The sequence below is a fragment of the Rhinopithecus roxellana genome, chromosome 12 (assembly GCF_007565055.1).
Source record: "Rhinopithecus roxellana isolate Shanxi Qingling chromosome 12, ASM756505v1, whole genome shotgun sequence".
Taxonomy (NCBI): domain Eukaryota; kingdom Metazoa; phylum Chordata; class Mammalia; order Primates; family Cercopithecidae; genus Rhinopithecus; species Rhinopithecus roxellana.
The window spans coordinates 6,930,960-6,945,946 of record NC_044560.1 but is presented as its reverse complement, the minus strand read 5'-3'; the positions used below and the strand labels follow the sequence as shown (position 1 = coordinate 6,945,946).

Sequence of the window (14,987 nt, the reverse complement as noted above, 5' to 3'; positions counted from 1 at the left end):
CCTGTAATCCCAGCACTTTGGGAGGCTGAGGCGGGCAGATCTCCCGAGTCCATGAGTTCAAGACCAGCCTAGGCAACACAGCAAAACCCCATCTCTACAAAAAATACAAAAATTAGCCGGGCATGGTGGCATACATCTGTGGTCCCAGCTACTTGGGAGGCTGAGGTGTGAGGATCACTTAAGCCTAGGAGGTCGAGGCTGCAGTGAACTATGATTGCACCACTGCACTCCAGCCAGGGCAACAAATCAAGACCCTGTCTCCAAAAATAATAAATAAATAAATAAATAAATAAATAAATAAATAAATAAATAAGAGTTCTTGGCCTCAAACAGTTAAACAGAGTCATGATCCAGCAACCCCACTCCTGGGTTTATACTCAAGGGAAATAAAAATGCAGGTCCACACAAAAGCTTGTACATGAATGCTCATTGCAGCATTATTCATAATTGCCAAAAAGTAGAGACAACCCAAATGTCCACCAACTGGAGACTGGATAAATTATGGTATACCTATACAATAAGATAATACTCAGCAGTAGAAAGGAATAAAGTGCTGGTACCTGCTAGAACATGGGTGAACTCTGAACACAGGATGCTAAGTGACAGAAACCATACACCGTATGATCCTATATGTATGAAATATCCAGAACAGGCAACCCCACAGAGAGAATGCAGTTCTATGGTTGCCAGGAGCTGGGGGGAGGGGGAAGTTAGGGGATGACAACTAAGGGGTGCAGGGTTTCCTTTCCCGTGATGAACATGTTCTAAAATTGATTGTGGTACTGACACACAACTCTGTGAATACACTAAAGCCCACTGGCCTGTCCACCTTAACTGAGTAAAGTGTAGCAGGATTTGTGAGTTATGGCTCAATAAAACTTTTTTAAAAAGGTTTTAGAACAGGGAAGCAGACCCACGAAAGAGGTACTTAAGGCAGATGAAGCTGTCCGCGAGCCGCAGGATGAGCAGGATGGGACTGGCGGTCGTGAAATCAACGAGGCAGCCTTTGCTGCAATCAAAGGAAGTAACAAAGGTAGGAGGGAACAAAGTCACAGTGAACTGCAAAGAAGTTATTATAGATGAATACAAACTACTTGGTGGCTGGCTGGATCTGTGAATGGTGGTGCACAGCTGTGATCTGGAGTGTGGTCTCTGGAGTCAGGCTGCTCCAGTATTTTATTTTATTTTATATTATATTTATTTTATTTTATTTTATTTTATTTGAGATGGGGCCTCCCTCTGTTACCCAGGTTGGAGTGCAGTGGCGTGATCTTGGCTCACTGCAACCTTCGCCTTAGGGTTCAAGCAATTCTCCTGCCTCAGCCTCCCGAGTAGCTGGGATTATAGGCACATGCTACCACACCTGGCTAAGTTTTGTATTTTAGTGGAGATGGGGGTTTCACCATGTTGGCCAGGCTGGTCTTGAACTCCTGACCTCAAGTGATCCACCTGTCTCGGCCTCCCAAAGTGCTGGGATTACAGGTGTGAGCCACCATGCCCAGTCTGCCCTGGTTTAAAAGATGGCTCTGCCATCTTTCAGGCCTGTGATCTCCAGCAACCGACATCACCTCACGTGTGAACAAGCAATAATCCCCGCGCCTCCTTTGCAGGGCTTCTGGAGGCCTTCAGGAGTGAATATCCATACAGGGCTTCGAACAGTGGGTAGCACATAGGAAACACTGATAAATATGGGTTGGAATTTTTCTTATGACAGATGCCGTAAGAGAAGGGCTACCGGCCTGGTCACTCAGAGAGCACTGTTCCCATTTGAAATAAAGAGGTTAGAAAAAGCAGTTGGTATTTCATGAGAAAAATGCAGTGGTGGTTTTCATTCTAAATCTGCTGAATCTGAAGTGATGGTGCAGCTCCCCGTGGAGCTATCTAAAAGGCGGCTGGAGGCATAAACTAGGGCCTGGGGAGACAACAGACACTGGAGAGAAACTGGATTTCATCAAATCTGAAATGCCATCAGTGGTGGAGGCATCGCTGTTCTATAACCCCTAAGAAAGAAAAGGGTTTCCAGTTCCACTGTGTCACCCCATTAAGGATAAACCCAACTTCAGAGACGTCCAAATATGAAAAACATGTGTCTTCTGATCAATGAATTACAGATTTATATGTCAACAACATAGTTAAAGCTTTAAAAACAGATGAATTTTTGATGAAGGGAACACAACAGAGTCCCTAAAAGCCCTGTTATCTGCTTACTATTCATTAATGGAGCAAATCCCTAAGCGGCCCCTTTCCTATTTGTATCCTCTCTCAATTCTCAGAAAGAATGCATTCCACGGGTTTACTACCTGCTGGGTAAAAGAGAGCTTCCTTTATTCCTTAATTTCAAGCTTCAGGGGGTGCGCCTGTGTTTAACACGGCCTGTAGATTTATGGACTTTGCTCCTCTCCTGGCTGGCTCTGTCTTTTCAGAGTTTAATGCAGTGACCGGGACCATGGCCTGGCACCTCCCCGGGCAGAGGCCATGCAGCTGAGTGCAAGGACAGGAGGTGAGGGGCTGGCCCTCCTGCTGATGCTGATCTTTTCTAGTTACTGCCAGTTATTGTGGACTGATTTCTCCTAAAAATGATCTATATTGGCTCCTAGTATCTTTTCCTGGGTTGAAAGTTGAAGGTTGAAACCCATCAGTATATGAAAAGGATAGAGAAAAGCACAACCAGGGTGGACACTGGGAAGAAAGACCGCTGTAAACTTGGCTCCCGCCTGTGCACATCCAGAGCTCGTCCAAGGTCAGAGGATGACAAAGTAGGGGGGCCATGACTGCGCCCGCCGGCTCTGCTGCTCAGTCTCGTAACAGAGCAACAGCTAGAAAGCACTTCTTCCCCCTTGGCCCAGTAGTTCCACTGCAGAAATATATACTTACAGGGAAGATTTTTTTTAAATGCTCATAAATGTTCTCGAATTAGATAGTAGTTGCATAACTTTGTAAATATACTGAAAACCACTTAATTTTATACTTAAAAAGCGTGAATTTTGTGGTATGTGCATTGTATCTCAATTTTTGAAAAAGCTCATAAAGTAATATCTAAGATAGAAGCCAGGGGAGGCGGGGCACTCCTGTAGTCTCAGCTACTTGGGAGGTTAAAGCAAGAGAGGATCACTTGAGACCAGGCGTCCAAGAGCAGCCTGAGCAACATAACAAGACTCCATCTCTAAGATAATAATAATAAAATAGCAAAACACCAGAAACAACCAAAAAGCTTAATAAAAGAATTTATAACACATATTCTGTGGTATGAACAGAACTGAACAGAAATATAAGTATTAAAAGGTATATATTGTGCAGACTACTAATACATAAAGATATAAATATGTATACAACTGTGTGTGTATATGTGAGAGAGAAATACGACATAAAGAATAGACATAAAAGAGTATGATAGATCAATTTACAGGATTTATATAATAATCCAATATAAGTCACGTGGAACTCAGACACACTGCCGCTGCCTCTCCTTGCAAACTTGGAAGAAGAACAACACTTCCATTTGTAACGTATTTCCGTGTGCATTATCTGATTTAATCCTTAAAACTACCCGAGAGGGAGGTACCGGGGCTATCAGCATTGTATAGAGGTGTGCTGAAGGTCACAGCCTTCAGAACCGGGACCAGAAACCCCCTCCTCATTGGCTTCCACATTGTGGGAAATCCAGGTTTTCCCAACAAAAATAGATTAAAAAAAAAAAAAGACAAACAACTAAGTGCCAGCTGCAATCCCTATCAACACCTTCTGGGATTACTAAAAATAAAAAGAGGTGAGGGCCAAGGAGAGCGCAGTGTGCTGGCTGGTGCTCTCTCTGGACAGGAGATCCAGCAGCTGCCCTGGGCTCACCTCGCAGACAGCTCTGCAGATGGGGCGAGAAGGGGAACTGGCCCTGCTGAGCGAGCTCCTGGCCCCTTCTGGCACACCAGGATGGAAGGCGGGACAGCTGGTGTGTGCCTGGAAGGACCCTGGCTGCCCTGGTCCCTCAGTGAGAGGCACTGAACGGTCACTCCAGCCCTCAGAGGTGGGGCAAGCATCAGGCTCCTTTCCCCATGTCAGGACAGGGACCCTCCCAGCAGTGACATCCTCAGGAAGTCTCCCTCCTTCTAACAACAACAGGCCTTCTACACAGAGGGGAAACTAGGGCAGCAGGGAGACTGGCCCTGAGTGCGTTCCAGCAGGGAGGCCAATTGCTAAAGGCCTGGCCAGCCTGGGAGGCTGTGGAGCTCAGTGGTTAGAGGCTTGGGCTCTGAGGTGCCCAAGACCTCGGTTCCAATTCCAGCACTCCCGACAAAAAAGACAGCCGGACCCAGACAGCTGAACAGAGCCCATTAATCACATGGGCCCGCCTGTCTGCAGAGCTCTCCCGATGCCATGATGAGGGCCAGCCAGGGTCATCTCTGGGATGAAGGAGGCTCAGTGACTCTCCTTCTATGGCCCATGCTGCTTCAGAGACCCCAGCCAGGGTACCCTGGGTGGCTGTGCCTCTCAGGGGCTCACAGACTGGGACACACAGGAGGAGCACCCCAGGTCAGGCTGAGGGGAGCTGGGTACCAGATCCCTTCTTCCTTTCCTCCTCCCCACCCCCTCCGGCCTGTGCAGTAGCCTTGACTCTGCAGCAAACTCCTCTGGGCCAGAGGCTGCTGCAAGAAAAAAAAAAAAGCACTCACCCAGCATGGAGGACGGAGGGGAGGGAGCCGGGGAAGCCGGCTTCCACCCACTTAGATGTGTGTGATACGGATGGGGGAAGACATCCAAACGACCTTGCAGCTCAGAAGTCCCTTTCCTGGGGCCTGCAGCAGCTCTGGACCAGGAATGCTCCATTTCCCAGGCCTGGCTTGCAGCCTCCTCCCTTCCCAGCACTCAGGGTGCTGGCTTGGGTTACGCAGGTGCCACTCCTGCCTAGGAGTCAGCTAGGGTTGCACCACTGCGGGGGTGGAGGGCAGCTGGGATCCACCGGAACCCTTGGCAGGGGCAGAGCACAGGGTGGGGAGTGGGGGAGAATGGCCTGTGGTGTGTGTGGGGTGGGGAGTGGGGAGAATGGCCTGTGGTGTGTGGGGTGGGGAGTGGGGAGAATGGCCTGTGGTGTGTGGGGTGGGGAGTGGGGAGAATGGCCTGTGGTGTGTGGGGTGGGGAGTGGGGAGAATGGCCTGTGGTGTGTGGGGTGGGGAGTGGGGAGAATGGCCTGTGGTGTGTGGGGTGGGGAGTGGGGGAGAATGGCCTGTGGTGTGGGGTGGGGGAGTGGGGAGAATGGCCTGGGTGTGTGGGGTGGGAGTGGGGAGAATGGCCTGTGGTGTGTGTGGGGTGGGGAGTGGGAGAATGGCCTGTGGTGTGTGGGGTGGGGAGTGGGGAGAATGGCCTGTGGTGTGTGGGGTGGGGAGTGGGGGAATGGCCTGTGGTGTGTGGGGTGGGAGTGGGGAGAATGGCCTGTGGTGTGTGTGGGTGGGGAGTGGGGAGAATGGCCTGTGTGTGTGGGGTGGGGAGTGGGGAGAATGGCCTGTGGTGTGTGGGGTGGGGAGTGGGGAGAATGGCCTGTGGTGTGTGTGTGGGGGTGGGGAGGGGGGGAATGGCCTGTGGTGTGTGGGTGGGGAGTGGGGAGAATGGCCTGGGTGTGAGGTGAGGAGTGGGGAGAATGGCCTGTGGTGTGTGTGGTGGGGAGTGGGGAGAATGGCCTGTGGTGTGTGTGGGGGGGAGTGGGGAGAATGGCCTGTGTGTGTGGGGTGGGAGTGGGGAGAATGGCCTGTGGTGTGTGTGGTGGGAGTGGGGGAATGGCCTGTGGTGTGTGGGGTGGGGAGTGGGGAGAATGGCCTGTGGTGTGTGGGGTGGGGGGGGGGGGGAGAATGGCCTGTGGTGTGTGTGGGGTGGGAGGGGGGGAATGGCCTGTGGTGTGTGGGGTGGGGAGTGGGGGAGAATGGCCTGTGGGGTGTGGGGGGGAGAGTGGGGAGAATGGCCTGTGGTGTGTGTGGGGTGGGGAGTGGGGAGAATGGCCTGTGGTGTGTGGGGTGGGGAGTGGGGGAGAATGGCCTGTGGTTGTGTGGGGTGGGGAGTGGGGGAATGGCCTGTGGTGTGTGGGGTGGGGAGTGGGAGAAAGGCCTGTGGTGTGTGGGGTGGGGAGTGGGGGAGAATGGCCTGTGGTGTGTGTGGGGTGGGGAGTGGGGAGAATGGCCTGTGGTGTGTGTGGGGTGAGGAGTGGGGAGAATGGCCTGTGGTGTGTGTGGGGGGGAGTGGGGAGAATGGCCTGTGGTGTGTGGGGTGGGGAGTGGGGAGAATGGCCTGTGGTGTGTGTGGGGTGGGGAGTGGGGAGAATGGCCTGTGGTGTGTGTGGGGTGAGGAGTGGGGAGAATGGCCTGTGGTGTGTGGGGGGGGGAGTGGGGAGAATGGCCTGTGGTGTGTGTGGGGTGAGGAGTGGGGAGAATGGCCTGTGGTGTGTGTGGGGTGGGGAGGGGGGGAGAATGGCCTGTGGTGTGTGGGGTGGGGAGGGGGAGAATGGCCTGTGGTGTGTGTGGGGTGGGGAGTGGGGAGAATGGCCTGTGGTGTGTGGGTGTGAGGAGTGGGAGAATGGCCTGTGGTGTGTTGGGTGGGAGTGGGGAGAATGGCCTGTGGTGTGTGTGGTGGGGGGGGAGTGGGAGAATGGCCTGTGTGGTGTGGTGGGGTGGGAGTGGGAGAATGGCCTGTGTGTGTGGGGTGGGGAGTGGGGAGAATGGCCTGGGTTGGTGGGTGGGGGGTGGGAGAATGGCCTGTGGTGTGGTGTGGGGTGGGGGAGAATGGCCTGTGGTGTGTGTGGGGTGGGGAGTGGGGGAGAATGGCCTGTGGTGTGTGGTGGGGTGGTGGGGGTGGGGGAGAATGGCCTGTGGTGTGTGGGGTGGGGAGTGGGGAGAATGGCCTGTGTGTGTGGGGTGGGGAGTGGGGAGAATGGCCTGTGGTGTTGTGGGGTGGGGAGTGGGGAGAATGGCCTGTGGTGTGTGGGTGGGGAGTGGGGAGAATGGCCTGTGGTGTGTGTGGTGGGGAGTGGGGAGAATGGCCTGTGTGTGTGTGGGGTGGGGAGTGGGGAGAATGGCCTGTGGTGTGTGAGGTGGGGAGTGGGGAGAATGGCCTGTGGTGTGTGGGGTGGGGAGTGGGGAGAATGGCCTGTGGTGTGTGGGGTGGGGAGTGGGGAGAATGGCCTGTGGTGTGTGGGGGGTGGGTGGGAGTGGGGAGAATGGCCTGTGGTGTGTGTGGGGTGGGAGTGGGGGAATGGCCTGTGGTGTGTGGGGTGAGGAGTGGGGAGAATGGCCTGTGGTGTGTGGGGTGGGGAGTGGGGAGAATGGCCTGTGGTGTGTGTGGGGTGGGGAGTGGGGAGAATGGCCTGTGGTGTGTGTGGGGTGGGGAGTGGGGAGAATGGCCTGTGGTGTGTGGGGGGGAGGAGTGGGGGAATGGCCTGTGGTGTGTGGGGTGGGGAGTGGGGAGAATGGCCTGTGGTGTGTGGGGTGGGGAGTGGGGAGAATGGCCTGTGGTGTGTGGGGTGGGGAGTGGGGGAGAATGGCCTGTGGTGTGTGGGGGGGGGGGGGGGAGAATGGCCTGTGGTGTGTGTGGGGTGAGGAGTGGGGAGAATGGCCTGTGGTGTGTGTGGGGTGAGGAGTGGGGAGAATGGCCTGTGGTGTGTGTGGGGTGGGGAGTGGGGGAGAATGGCCTGTGGTGTGTGTGGGGTGGGGAGTGGGGAGATGGCCTGTGGTGTGTGGGGTGGGGAGTGGGGAGAATGGCCTGTGGTGTGGTGTGGGGGTGAGGAGTGGGGAGAATGGCCTGTGGTGTGTGTGGGGTGGGGAGTGGGGGAGAATGGCCTGTGGTGTGTGTGGGGTGGGGAGTGGGGGAGAATGGCCTGTGGTGTGTGTGGGGTGGGGAGTGGGGAGAATGGCCTGTGGGTGTGTGTGGGGTGGGAGTGGGGAGAATGGCCTGTGGTGTGTGTGGGGTGAGGAGTGGGGAGAATGGCCTGTGGTGTGTGTGGGGTGGGGAGTGGGGAGAATGGCCTGTGGTGTGTGTGGGGTGGGGAGTGGGGAGAATGGCCTGTGGTGTGTGTGGGGTGGGGAGTGGGGGAGAATGGCCTGTGGTGTGTGTGGGGTGAGGGAGTGGGGAGAATGGCCTGTGGTGTGTGTGGGGTGGGGAGTGGGGAGAATGGCCTGTGGTGTGTGTGGGGTGTGGGAGTGGGGGAGAATGGCCTGTGGTGTGTGTGGGTGGGGAGTGGGGGAGAATGGCCTGTGGTGTGTGTGGGGTGGGGAGTGGGGAGAATGGCCTGTGGTGTGTGGGGTGGGGAGTGGGGGAGAATGGCCTGTGGTGTGTGGGGGTGGAGTGGGAGAATGGCCTGTGGTGGTGTGTTGGGGGGAGTGGGGGAGAATGGCCTGTGGTGTGTGTGGGGTGGGGAGTGGGGAGAATGGCCTGTGGTGTTGTGGGGTGGGGAGTGGGGAGAATGGCCTGTGGTGGTGGTGTGTGGGGTGGAGGGCCGGTGGGGGGGGGGAGGAGAATGGCCTGTGGTGTGTGTGTGGGTGGGGGAGTGGGGAGAATGGCCTGTGGTGTGTGGGTGGGGAGTGGGGAGAATGGCCTGTGGTGTGTGTGGGTGGGGAGTGGGGGGAATGGCCTGTGGTGTGTGGGGTGGGGAGTGGGGAGAATGGCCTGTGGTGTGTGGGGTGGGGAGTGGGAGAATGGCCTGGGTGTGTGGGTGGGGAGTGGGAGAATGGCCTGTGTTGTGTGTGGGGTGGGGAGTGGGGAGAATGGCCTGTGGTGTGTGTGGGGGGTGGGGAGGGAGAATGGCCTGTGGTGTGTGGGGTGGGGAGTGGGGAGGGGAGAATGGCCTGTGGTGTGTGTGGGGTGGGGAGTGGGGAGAATGGCCTGTGGTGTGTGTGGGGTGGGGAGTGGGGAGAATGGCCTGTGGTGTGTGGGGTGGGGGGTGTGGGGAGAATGGCCTGTGGTGTGTGTGGGTGGGGAGTGGGGGGAATGGCCTGTGGTGTGTGGGGTGGGGAGTGGGGAGAATGGCCTGTGGTGTGTGGGGTGGGGAGTGGGGGAGAATGGCCTGTGGTGTGTGTGGGGTGGGAGTGGGGGAGAATGGCCTGGTGTGTGTGGGGTGGGGAGTGGGGAGAATGGCCTGTGGTGTGTGGGGTGGAGTGGGGAGAATGGCCTGTGGTGTGTGGGGTGGGGAGGGGGAGAATGGCCTGTGGTGTGTGGGTGGGGAGTGGGGAGAATGGCCTGGTGTGTGTGGGGTGGAGTGGGGAGAATGGCCTGTGGTGTGTGTGGGGTGAGGAGTGGGGGAGAATGGCCTGTGGTGTGTGTGGGGTGAGGAGTGGGGGAGAATGGCCTGTGTGTGTGTGTGGGTGTGAGGAGTGGGGAGAATGGCCTGTGTGTGTGTGGGGTGGGAGGGGGGGAGAATGGCCTGTGGTGTGTGGGGTGGGGAGTGGGGAGAATGGCCTGTGGTGTGTGGGGTGGGGAGTGGGGAGAATGGCCTGTGGTGTGGGGTGGGTGGGGAGAATGGCCTGTGGTGTGTGTGGGTGGGGAGTGGGGGAGAATGGCCTGTGGTGTGTGTGGGTGGGGAGTGGGGAGAATGGCCTGTGGTGTGTGTGGGGGGGGAGTGGGGGGAGGCCTGTGGTGTGTGTGGGGTGGGGAGTGGGGAGAATGGCCTGTGTGTGTGTGTGGGGGGGGAGTGGGGGAGAATGGCCTGTGGTGTGTGGGTGGGGAGTGGGGAGAATGGCCTGTGGTGTGTGTGGGGTGGGGGTGGGGGAGAATGGCCTGTGGTGTGTGTGGGGTGGGAGTGGGGAGAATGGCCTGTGGTGTGTGGGGTGAGGGTGGGGAGAATGGCTGTGGTGTGTGTGGGGGTGGGGAGTGGGGGAGAATGGCCTGTGGTGTGTGTGGGGTGGGGAGTGGGGAGAATGGCCTGTGGTGTGTGTGTGGGGTGAGTGGGAGAATGGCCTGTGGTGTGTGGGGTGGGGAGTGGGGAGAATGGCCTGTGTGTGTGTGGGGTGGGGAGTGGGGAGAATGGCCTGTGGTGTGTGGGGTGGGGGGGGGGAGAATGGCCTGTGGTGTGTGTGGGGTGGGGAGTGGGGGAATGGCCTGTGGTGTGTGGGGTGGGGAGTGGGGAGAATGGCCTGTGGTGTGTGGGGTGGGGAGTGGGGAGAATGGCCTGTGGTGTGTGGGTGGGGAGTGGGGAGAATGGCCTGTGGTGTGTGGGTGGGGAGTGGGGAATATGGCCTGTGGTGTGTGGGGTGGGGAGTGGGGGGGAGAATGGCCTGTGGTGTGTGGGGTGGGGAGTGGGGAGAATGGCCTGTGGTGTGTGTGGGGTGGGGAGTGGGAGAATGGCCTGTGGTGTGTGGGGTGGGAGTGGGGGAGAATGGCCTGTGGTGCGTGGGGTGAGGTGGGGAGAATGGCCTGTGGTGCGTGAGGTGGGGAGTGGGGAGAATGGCCTGTGGTGTGTGGGGGGGGGAGTGAGGAGAATGGCCTGTGGTGTGCGGTGGGGAGTGGGGAGAATGGCCTGTGGTGTGTGAGGTGGGGAGGGGAGAATGGCCTGTGGTGTGTGAGGTGGGGAGTGGGGAGAATGGCCTGTGGTGTGTGAGGTGGGGGAGTGAGGGAGAATGGCCTGTGGTGTGTGGGTGGGGAGTGGGGGAGAATGGCCTGTGGTGTGTGTGGGGTGGGGAGTGGGGAGAATGGCCTGTGGTGTGTGTGGGGTGGGGAGTGGGGAGAATTGGCCTGTGGTGTGTGGGGTGGGGAGTGGGGGGAGATGGCCTGTGGTATGTGGGGTGGGAGTGTGGAGAATGCCTGTGGTGGTGAGGTGGGAGTGGGGAGAATGGCCTGTGGTGGTGTGAGGTGGGGAGTGGGGAGAATGGCCTGTGGTGTGTGAGGTGGGGAGTGAGGAGAATGGCCTGTGGTGTGTGAGGTGGGGAGTGGGGAGAATGGCCTGTGGTGTGTGAGGTGGGGAGTGGGGAGAATGGCCTGTGGTGTGTGGGGGTTGGGAGTGGGGGAGAATGGCCTGTGGTGTGTGGGGGTGGGGAGTGGGGAGAATGGCCTGTGTGGTGTGTGGGTTGGGGAGTGGGGGGAATGGCCTGTGGTGTGTGGGGTGGGGAGTGGGGAGAATGGCCTGTGGTGTGTGTGGGGTGGGGAGTGGGGAGAATGGCCTGTGGTGTGTGGGGTGGGGAGTGGGGAGAATGGCCTGTGGTGTGTGGGGTGGGGAGTGGGGGGAATGGCCTGTGGTGTGTGGGGTGAGGAAGTGGGGAGAATGGCCTGTTGGGTGTGGGGTGGGGAGTGGGGGAGAATGGCCTGTGGTGTGTGTGGGGTGGGGAGTGGGGAGAATGGCCTGTGGTGCGTGGGGTGGGAGTGGGGAGAATGGCCTGTGGTGCGTGGGGTGAGGAGTGGGGAGAATGGCCCGTGGTGTGTGTGGGGTGAGGAGTGGGGAGAATGGCCTGTGGTGTGTGTGGGGTGGGGAGTGGGGAGAATGGCCTGTGGTGTGTGTGGGGTGGGGAGTGGGGGGAATGGCCTGTGGTGTGTGGGGTGGGGAGTGAGGAGAATGGCCTGTGGTGTGTGAGGTGGGGAGTGGGGAGAATGGCCTGTGGTGTGTGGGGTGGGGAGTGGGGAGAATGGGCCTGTGGTGTGTGAGGTGGGGAGTGGGGAGAATGGCCTGTGGTGTGTGAGGTGGGGAGTGAGGAGAATGGCCTGTGGTGTGTGGGGTGGGGAGTGGGAAGAATGGCCTGTGGTGTGTGGGGTGGGGAGTGGGGAGAATGGGCCTGTGGTGTGTGTGGGTGGGGAGTGGGGAGAATGGGCCTTGTGGTGGTGAGGTGGGGAGTGAGGAGAATGGCCTGTGGTGTGTGTGGGGTGGGGAGTGGGGAGAATGGCCTGTGGTGTGTGTGGGGTGGGGAGTGGGGAGGAATGGCACTGTGGTGTGTGGGGGTGGGGAGTGGGGAGGAATGGCCTGTGGTGTGTGAGGTGGGGAGTGAGGAGAATTGGCTGTGGTGTGTGAGGTGGGGAGTGGGGAGAATGGCCTGTGTGTGGGGTGGGGAGAGTGGGAGAATGCCTGTGGTGTGTGGGCGTGGGGGAGTGGGAGAATGGCTGTGTGTGTGGGGTGGGAGTGGGGAGAATGGCCTGTGGTGGTGTGGGGTGGGGAGTGGGGAGAATGGCCTGTGGTGTGTGGGGTGGGGAGTGGGGAGAATGGCCTGGTGTGTGTGGGGTGGGGAGTGGGGAGAATGGCCTGTGGTGTGTGGGGTGGGGAGTGGGGGAATGGCCTGTGGTGTGTGTGGGGAGTGGGGGAATGGCCTGTGGTGTGTGGGGAGTGGGGGGAATGGCCTGTGGTGTGTGGGGTGGGGAGTGGGGAGAATGGCCTGTGGTGTGTGGGGTGGCGAGTGGGGGGAATGGCCTTTGGTGTGTGTGGGGAGTGGGGGAATGGCCTGTGGTGTGTGGGGAGTGGGGGGAATGGCCTGCTGTGCACTTTGCCCCTCTGCTTAGCAGTCAGACCCCGGGGCTCTGAATCCTGCCTTGGAAAAGTCCTGCCCACGCTGAGCCCCACTGCAGTGGCGCTCGCCTGCCAAGTCCACCAAATGCCAGTAGAAGGCAGCATTTCCTCCTGCCTGTTTCCTGTCCTCACCCGGAGCAGCAGTGGCAGCCTAGGCCCAGCTGTGCTGGGCACAGGGCTCCTGACCATGCTGCGGTGTGCTGCAGGTCTGTGGTGCCTGTCCCCTCTCTCCAGCCTGAACTACAGACGGGGGCCCCCTGAGGGACTGGCTCCAAAGCAGGACCCAAAGAAGACAGCACAGAGCAGTGCTTGGGCCAGCAGGGCTGTACCAGGCCACCTTCTCGGGACGTAGAAAGAATGTGTCCTCTGGCACGCAGGCACACAAAACTGAGAGAAACAGCAAGCAAGCTCATTCTGTTGCCAAAGCACCGTGTCCAAGGCCCACTTGCTGGGGGGCTGGGCACAGCAGCAGGCAGTCCCTCCCTGCTACGAGTTAGGTAGGGCCTGCCGGTAAATGGCAGGTAAACAAGCCAACCAGTGAGGCCCAAACCGCAGGACGGCTGCAGTCCTGCTGGCCACCTCTGACAAGAAGCATGGACTGAACGAGCCCCACTCTGGCCTCAGCGCAACAGGCTGCAAGCCTCCAGGACTAGTGGATGCCCCACTGCCTGTCCTGCGCTGAGGCTCCCTTTGCCCCTGGGCTGAAGGTGCAGGGCCCAGTTGAACTAAAGGCCTTGGACTCCGAAGTTTAGGAGCAGTGGACCCTCCCCCAGAGCACCACATGGCAGGCAAGGCTGGACCTCCTTTAGTCCCCGCAGCTGTGACGACAGGGCTCCAAGTAGCTCTCCCTCCTGGACCTTGAGGACAGCCAGCCCAGGCTGTTGTGTTGCTGTTCAAACTCAACATCCTCAGACTGTCTCGGCAAACAGACCCGCCCAGAGCTCCGCCTGTCTTTCTTTCATGTCTTCCATGTTTCTTTCTCCAAAATCCAAAAGTACCTTTGCTAGGATAATCAGGCCTGTAATCTGCCTGGTCCCTGGCTCCACGGGACCTACACAGAACCCACAAATTGACACTACATACCAAGAAGGAAACGGTGGGAGGGTTGGAAGAACTAAGAGGCAACAGCACCAACAGGTAACTCCAGACATCATGGCTCTTCCCCACCCCAGGGCGGGGACAGGAAGGAGTTGCCAGAAAGGGGAGAGGAGAGGAATCCTGGTCTCCCAGCCTTGCTGGGGATGGGGCCAAGTCCAGGTAGAGAAGGGCAGGCTCCAGCCCACTGGCTGCAGCAGGGGCAGGGCTCCCTCCCATTCTGCGCCAGGCTTTCTGCACCAGGTGCAGCTCACTTCTCTGAAGATGAAGCAGGGATAGGCCCAGCACACGTGCCTGCTGGGGTATCAGGCACAGACAGGCATGGGGGGAAACCCATGACCGGTGCCCCGTTGAGGACTAGGAGGGAAACTTGGAAGGGCTGGAGGACAATTCCCTGTGACCCACTGCAGGGGGCAGGGCCTCTTTTCTGCTGTGGGTTCTGGAGTAGAGAAACCCAGTGCCTTCTCGAGCCCAGCAATGTCCTTCAAGGCCTGGCTCGGGAAGTCCTGCCTGGCCTCCCGCCCACCCCCCACATTGTCCCCTCACCATGCTGCCTGCCTGCAACACCCGTCACCCATTTTGTTTTCTTTTTCAGAGACAGGGACTCACTATGCCGCCCAGGCTGGTGTCCAACACCTGAGCTCAAACGATCCTCCTGCCTCTGTCCCCGAGTTTCTGGGACTACGGGTGTGCCACTGCGCCCGGCTCCATTTTGGAGTTTGTCCCACCAGCCGGTGTGATGAGATCATCCCCCCACAGCACCCGTGAATCTGGGCAGTATGAGGGAGCCATATCCGAGAGGCTGAGTTTTGTACCTCACTGTGGCACCTCAGCCCCGCAGAGAGCTTCTGGCACTAAATACACATTCAGAGAGGAATGGAGAAACAGCTGAAGAGAGAAACCAAGGTGGGGGAAAGAAAAAGAGAAAATGGCCCAGAGAAAGAGCAAGGTAGACAGAAAAAGAGGAGAAACCTCCTGGCCCATCCCTGGGTCCAGGGCTCGGGCCCTGCCCTGTGGCGGGCACGCATTGCGGGGGCTGGGGGGGCCAGTGGCCTCGGGTGCTCCCGCTGCAGCTGCAGAAAGCGGCTGTGGGGATGAGCTGGCCACTGACGCAGCGCTGGCAGCACAGGGTGGCGGCGCCAGGCCTGAGTGCTGGGGCCAGACTATTGCCCCCAGGATCAGGCTCCACCACCTTCTACTGTGGAGCTGTGGGCTCGACACCATCTTCATCTGTAAGGAGGCTAATAACAGCGCCCACCTCACCCAGCGGCTGGGGGACGGGGGACACAGTAAACTTTAGCTGTTATCATTACTGGGCAAGAGCCAGTGCTTTCCATCTTCACGGTCAATGCTCCAAAACTTTGCTACCATCACAGAATGCCAGGTCCCAAAGGGACCTTAGCTGTCCTCATTGACAGGACATGCTCATCTCACAGCTGCA

General features: G+C 58.4%; 1 protein-coding gene across 4 annotated transcripts in view; it reads right to left on the bottom strand.

The window, feature by feature from the left end:
• H6PD (hexose-6-phosphate dehydrogenase/glucose 1-dehydrogenase) overlaps positions 1-14,987 on the bottom strand; it is a 41,542-nt gene that overhangs the window by 14,210 nt on the left and 12,345 nt on the right. The gene's annotated exons all lie outside the window — the stretch shown is intronic.